The following is a 7,795-nucleotide window of genomic DNA, read 5'->3' as shown; positions in this document are numbered from 1 at the left end:
ATTGGCTTATCTAGCTCCCAGACCTATATATGTTCTTGACATAGACATATAATAAAACCTAGACACGACATACATTATCTGCTTTTACGTTGTAATTCTGTGAGCAAAACGGGCTGCGTCACGCGGCTTAATTACGTGATGCGCGAATGTCATGCATATGGCTTCGATTTACGCGCATACTTCTTACTAATTCTATACGTGCAGCATTTTGCTCACAGGCGCAATAGCAAATGTCGTGTCTAGGTTTTATTATATGTCTATGGTTCTTGAAACTCAATGGTCCTTGAGTCTGGAGTGCTGAATGGTATACGTGCAGGGGTGGAGCCAGGAATTTTTGCAGAGGGGGTTTCATCAGCAAAAAATTCTGAAATGTAGACAAGGGTTTTTTTCCGGACACTTGGCCTCCGTAAAATCAAAAACTGGGGGGGGGGGGCATTTATTCTCCAAGCAGTTGAAAATCTTTGAAGGAGAAATAGTTATTTCAGAATGCACATCTAAACCCAATATGCTCTCCATAGTCACTTACGACGAGCGGTCAAAGGTCACCTGTATATCATCACCAGCTGCATGTTTACATTGAATATTTGTGAAGTCGTAGGCGGTCAGCTGCCGGACTCTACCGTGTCAAGGTGTTAATGCGCAGATTGTGTGTCCGCCTTCCAGACTATCTTATCACCTGTTCTTTTTGCCGCGATTGACATGTGTGTGTGAGTCGAGCGATTGAGGAGGGGCGCACAATCATCACGAAGCCACAGTTACAACGCCGGTTTCATCGATCTTTTGCAGATTTCATCCGCAAGATTTCTTGGGATTGGATACTTGTAAGTAAACTCACGCTTTGCCGGTTGGTGATGTCTGATGAGGTCATTCATGTCGTTGCAATCAAAACAAGTTTTTCATGACCCGATCACCTGTCAAACTCAAACATGTCAAAGTGTCATGTGTCATGCGTTTTCCCATTGCGTATGCTTTCGAGTCAACTCGTACCTTGGGCAACTCGTACCTTGGACAACTCGTACCTTGGACAACTCGTACCTTGGACATCTCGTACCTTGGACAACTCGTACCTTGGACGACTCGTACCTTCAATTAAGACGACTCGTACCATCAGAATAAAAAGTAGAGTACGTGCGTGACATGACTCCGAATAGATATGATTCTTTTCAAGTCAAAGTTATTTTTTATCCCACAGAACCACATTCAATATCTAATGGCTTTGCCAGGCAGCGTGATTTTCCGCGTTGGGCCTGCCGCAGGCATGGCAGGGCAACGAAATTGACTGCCGGGCCGGCCTCCGAGGGCGCGAGCAGCGGTCGGTCGTGCGCGGTACCGATGCCGGTGACTCGGAAGCGGACTCCCTATTATCGCGGCATCCCTATTATCGCGGCATGGGAAATTTCTCTTTTTACAGTGTCAAAACTCCTTCAAGTGGCGATTTTTATCCAGTTCACCAGTCATCAAGGATTTTCTACCGAGTTGTATAAAAAGGACGATTAAAAAATGTTGTGTCTTTCGGGATTTTAACGATTTTAATAAATATTAACGTTTTCCAAAACTTGCAAAATTTCCCCTCACCGTGTCTGCTAAAAGGTACCGTTTATATTTTAACATAAATCTTTAATTGCGCTCTGTCCATGAAAGTTCCATTGTCTGGTTCCCATTCTTCAGCTGCAAATGTAAAATGAAGTCGAACGACGATATTTGCAGCGCGAAATCGTAACAACTTTTACGGGATCAAAATAAGCACCGCGCGTTAGCGAAAATAAAACGGCACACCGTGTAAAGTGAATGGCGCCCTCAATCGCCGATCAGTAGACTTGCCTCAGGGATTTGTGTTCTCCTTTCGGGGGAAGGGCAGGGTCTTAAGAAATCATCCTGCAGACATGTTGTCTTTAATCAACTTGAACGTTACAGGGAAAATATCAGACTTTATTCAGGGGATGTTTTGGTCAAAGATAAACTATGAACAAAAAAGTTGGGATCATTATAAAAACCACTTCCCGCATACCGCGATAATAGGGAGTCCACCTTCGTTCGCACACGGCGCGCATGTCTATTTTCACAGGCATCGTACACGGAATAAACCACACCACCCGTCAGATTTTTTTATATTAATTTAAAAAGGAAGAGTAATACTACACATAAGACAGGACAATTCTGGAAGGTTATGGGCAATCTCTATTCCGAACGAGAAACGTGATAAGTACCGCGATAATACGGCGTTCCATCCTACCCCTAGTCCTAGAACTATGTAGGCAGTGGATATTTTGCCGGAGACGGCAAACCTTTAGTAAACGTTAGTTTGCCGGATATGCACTGAACATGCGCAGTTACTGTTTTTTGGTACTTAAAAAGTTTAGTCTGGCTCCATGCCAATATTATCGTTGTAACCTCGTATTCACAAGATGGGATTCAGACCATTTTATAATTTCGGACTTTATTTCCCTTTTTAAAAAAAATCCTCCAGAGCCACAAATCTGAAAAAGAAATTGCAGTGAAAACAGGAGGAATTGCAGTGAAAACAGGAGGAATAACCGCTAACTTGACAACCTTGCTGGATTGGCCAGGACCGCAATTGGTTTGTGCACAAAAAAAATTGTGTACAATGAATGGCGGTCGATTAACAGGCACAGAGAGCGATCGCTGTCAACTACTCGTTTTTGCCGGCTGCGCTGGCTGTTGGCGCTTACTCAACGACTGTTTTATGTAGTCACTCATATGTGCCGCGTGCCGTCTGACAGTGTGGGCTTTTGGCGCGGGACACATATGACTACATGAAACAGTCGTTGATTAAGCGCAACTTGTTTTCCTTTGATCAAGCAACGACGGTGACGTCACGTCAGACGCCCTCATTCGGCAAGTCGGAGCAAGGTCTGAGCTTCACGGCAAACACATTGAGCTGTAAGTTTTCTGACTATTTTGCTGGGGGTTTTTTTCAAAATTTCCGCTGTTTGGGAACAATATAAGGGGTCTTATGGAATGTCATGAATGTGTGGATCTATCCAGGGTTACTGTCTTTCTCATTTGTATTCTCATTACCGTTTGTTTGGGGGGTCTTTTTGTCCTCGCGTGGGTATGTACACTTTCATGCTACTGTGAATCCGTCACCAAAGTATGCCAAATCGGTGGAGCGTTTGTACGGAGGGTACCGTAGTTCAACACTCCACTCAGTAGAGCTACCCAAGACCTTAGCCCAGGTGGACTCCCTTTCCTCCCTACGTATGGAGGGAGTCCAGGATATGAAGTGCTCAAAACCGGGCGAAAAAATTTATGACCAATATTTTCAATATTTTTACTTTGTTGGAGAAGCCAATTTTTTACGTTGTATTCTAGTTTTTTTCCTTGTGTCCTTATCTATTGGGCCGCTGGGTATAGGAATTCCATATGCGATGCTGACCGACCTTAATCAGGAAAATAAACTCTGAAGATAAATGTTTTAGCGACCGTGACCAGAAACATGTTTCGGCTTTGGTCATTGGTGGAGTGTTTTCATAACTTCAGTTGGCTGGAGTGACGTCACTGCACGTTCCCACCAAAACCAACAAAGGGGGGCGCTAGCGTGTGCGCTTTCGTACGACGCGGTATGGTGATGAGAAAATGATGAAAAGAGTCTACAAACACGTACAAGTTTAACGTTGCTTTAGAGTTTATTTTCCTGATTAACGTCGGTCAGCATCACATATGGAATTCCTGAACCCCCCGGACCAATAGATAAGGACACATAGAGTTTGTAGGCGTGAAATAAGCTTCTATAGCGAGGTAAAACATAACAAAACTCTGGTCAAAATTTTGGGTGGTCTTATGTAGAGAATTGTCATCCTGGACGTCAGTCGTAATGCAATGAAGACTTCGTCCAACCTGGGCTACCCAAGACCTATGCCCGGTAGTTCTTGACATACACAATGTAGGCCTACTCACGTTCATATCGCTAACAAGTATAGGCCCTAGGCCCTAAGGGTTGAATCGATCCCGATGGTGCAAAAAAATGATGAAAACGGTCCCTGTTCTGTACCGAAGCTACAGCTTGAGTTTTAACGTTTAAATGTGCACGCGAAGCGTTGTTGGCGTGACGTCAGAGTCTTTTGGTCTGGGAACCGACTAGTCCCATAAATGTGACGGTAATACTGGACTTCCTCCATATTAACCATCACAAATCCACATGTGGTATTTGGACGGAGAGTCCGTTGCTAAGGGAGCCGAAAATCCATTCGAAATCGCAATTATCTTTTCACTTTATACTCACACAATGCCGTCTACAACTGCTTAATATCAACAAAACGTTAAATTCCGCACCTTTAGAGGTCTAGTTATCTTGAAATTTCGAGTTGAGTAACTCCAGCTTAACAAGCTCATTTTTTTCACATGTAATGCTGGAGACATAACTACGGCGTGAGAGTGTGGTCGTAACCCTAAAAAAAAGGGCCTCCCCAAAATGCTCCATTTTCACCTCTATAATCCCACCCCAGATTCCATGGCCATACCTCACATTATTCAGCAGTCATTCACGAAGCTAATGATCGACTTGAAACAGAACCAAAAAAACTAATATGTAAAAAATTTTGACGATTTTGGCGGCTTGTCCATAAAAAAAGGTCCAGTTCCAACGGCTGTCGTCCATTTTGTTTAGTTAATTATGCAAATGATGCATCACGTGATGATTACCGAAAAAAAATTTGCAGGATGTATGTGGGTACCACACCGCTTTCAAGCGCTGCTAGTGGGTTCAATTTTTGTCTGGTGTGTTGTGAAAAGCAGCCGTGGAAAGCAAGACAACGCACCAGACGAAAATTGAACCCACTAGCGGCGCTTGAAAGCGGTGTGGTACCAGAGTTGTAATGACTCGAGTCAATGACTCGACTCAAGTCCGACTCGAGTCACATTTTTTGGCGACTCGACTCGACTAATAAGACTCGAGTCCTAAAAATAAAAGCAAAACTTATTTGCGAAAAATATTTGCAATGACTTACGCCGCGCCGTTCGCTTTGCCAGTTTTTGTTCACGTCACGTTATGTTCGCGAACGTTCATGTACAGCGGCCGTCTGTTTTCCTTCCTCCATAATATACAACAAACATACACCATGTCGCGGACTCCCACCTTGTGGTTCTATAACATGTAATGCTAAACCCTGAACCAGACTTAAAACGCATTTCTCAATTCGTGGTTTCATCATTGGTTTCGGGCGATTTCTTATTAAGCTCTTGGTGGAACGCTGGCTAAATTTATGTCCCGATTTCACAACAAAAGTGGATATGGACGGGCCCACCTTTAAATAATTGTATAATGCAATTAGGTTTTCACGTTGTCAGTGATCAGCAAACAACAAAATCTAGACCCGAAGCCAAACCAGTTTTAAGACCGAAGTTTCACATCTGTGACGTGAGCTAGCGTGTTGTTGACTGCAAATTATGCACTTGTAGAGTTTGGGGTACAATAATTCAAAGTGTTGTTGAAGGAGGCAAATAAATAAACACACACCGAGACAGAGGTTGAGTACGTACTGAAAACTACTCTTCGTGCTCTTCGAAAAAATGGTTACTCGCATTACACAAAAAGGACATGCCAACAATTTGGCTCTGTTTTGATTGCCCTGTCTGCTTAAACTGAAAGTGCAATGACCAAATTGATATATTTACAGGACACCTACCATAGTACTTAACTGAAATGGTTGATAAAAAAACGTTCACCCAATTGAGAGTCTACCAATGCACTTGTAGAGTTTGGGGTACAATAATTCAAAGTGTTGTTGAAGGAGGCAAATAAATAAACACACCGAGACAGAGGTTGAGTACTGAAAACTACTTGTTGGAAACTGTACAGGTACATGTATAGGCCTAGATTCAAGGAGTGAGCGTGAATAGCGATCAGAACAGAGTGAGCTACAAAACTGAAGTTGGCTGGTATTTAAGTGAAAATATAACAAGACTGAAATACATTCAAGGAAAGGGCACGGTACTTGTACGGTTCAGGTCAGGTCAGGGTTAAGATTAATATGAAGATTAATAGTTATGTTTTTGGCATCTCAGAACTTAATTTAATTATGATTTATTGCTTAGTGGCAACTTGAACTGGTGAACTTGTGACCTGCCTATACTGGTCATGATCAGAAGGCAGTGTGTGCTGAAAGTTAAAGTCAAAGGTGCACTGCACGCTGTTGCTGGGAGTGCAGTTATAAACGTGATAGATTTTCAGTGTTTTTTGCAATGCCGTAACTATAGCAGTTGGAAATCATGTTACGGCTGCCGGTAGTGATGGCCACTACCGGTATTTATATTGTGGGCGATTCCACGGTTACTCGCATTACACTTTTTTGCACCCTTTCATGTTCCGATTGCTGTGGTTTTAGCAGTAGTCGGGCTATCTACATGTATCTCTTATGCTGCATAAGTATACCCTATATTCAAGGCTTCACCCTGATGGTAAAAAAAAAATATGTTTGTACCATGACAAGATCGTGGCACTCTTCGAAAAAAATGTTACTCGCATTTCACAAAAAGGACATGCCAACAATTTGGCTCTATTTTGATTCCCCTGTCTGCTTAAACTGAAAGTGCAATGACCAAATTGATATATAGGACACCTACATTGTACCATAGTACATGTACTTGACTTACATGTGTAAATGGTTAATAAAAAAATGAAGACCCAAATCAGATATAAATTATACAATGAGAAAGGTTGGTTACTCACATTACGGTTATTCGCATTACAGTTTGTCCGACACTTTGGCTGGGGTCAAATACAAATTTTACCCCCACAATTTTGATCAGATTTTAACTGCATGGAGTGCAACCCTCAACGTATGGACTGAAACCAAAATAAAGCCAACAAAGAAGTAAAGGAATAAAAGATAACCAAAGAAGGATTTTGGTTACTTGCATTACGGTTACTCGCATTACAATTTGGTTCATTTGGTTGAAAAAAAAAAATCAAATCTTAACCAGGACAGGTCTAATTCAACCTAAATCATTTTATCAAACAAAACAAATGGCTAGGCTGTACAATTAAATCAATTAATCATTCTTTAAGTATCAGTATAATTAAAAGATTACCACTCAATCTTAATTTGTCTTTTAGAAAAGTTTGATGGTGCCCAGCACAGGCCTATTGAACATGCTGAACGATACATGTACATGTACATGACAATATAATAACTCTAAAAATGTCATTTATGCATATTTACTGATAACATTCCCTCATCAACTCTCAAATTTGCTCTAACTGCTTGTAAATCAACATTAGATTGATTGTACACAATGTGATTTTATGCAAATTATGAGCAACTTTTGATGTAGGCCCTATGAATTCTAATACTGTTCAGACATGTGTACCACAAATCCTAGTCTGCATCAATTTACATTTTCAAGGGGCTTTAAATACATTATTTCTTCTTATAAAAAAAACCAGTAAATCAGTGATCAAAAGTCATAAATTTTATTCATTATCATCATGGAAAGTTATATGGTTACTCGCATTACAGTGGTTACTCGCATTACCGGTTACTCACATTTAAATTTTATCCTGATGACATCATGCTTGGTATCATTTTCATTTCTTTTTATATCAATTCAAAAGTTGTTACTAAGGGAAGAAGTAAAATATGAAATGGCAAAGACAGAATCAATTTCATTCAGCAGCAATGTCAAAGACTTGATCTTTTGGTTACTCACATTACATGTACCCAAATCAATGCACCAAAATTGCATCCACACTGCTATACAAGGAGCCATGGTCCAAAATTTGTTAATGTTTTGAGAAGATCTGAAGTCAAAGTATCGAAGTAAAATATAAGGCTAG

At 41.2% G+C, this 7,795-nt stretch overlaps 1 protein-coding gene across 2 annotated transcripts in view; it reads left to right on the top strand.

The window, feature by feature from the left end:
* The first annotated feature begins 636 nt into the window (after window positions 1-636).
* Window positions 637-7,795, top strand: part of LOC119728744 (serine/threonine-protein kinase Sgk1-like) — a 70,308-nt gene continuing 63,149 nt past the window's right edge. Inside the window, exons 1-2 of one of the 2 annotated variants that reach the window (XM_038201111.1) lie at window positions 637-821; window positions 2,821-2,901. The gene's annotated coding sequence lies outside the window, so the exon portion shown is untranslated. The remainder of the gene's footprint in view (window positions 822-2,820; window positions 2,902-7,795) is intronic. The other variant, XM_038201113.1, reaches the window with a different exon arrangement.

The sequence above is a fragment of the Patiria miniata genome, unplaced genomic scaffold, assembly GCF_015706575.1.
Source record: "Patiria miniata isolate m_02_andy unplaced genomic scaffold, ASM1570657v1 HiC_scaffold_20, whole genome shotgun sequence".
Taxonomy (NCBI): domain Eukaryota; kingdom Metazoa; phylum Echinodermata; class Asteroidea; order Valvatida; family Asterinidae; genus Patiria; species Patiria miniata.
Note: the sequence above shows the minus strand (reverse complement) of the source record. Positions and strands in the feature narration are given on the sequence as shown.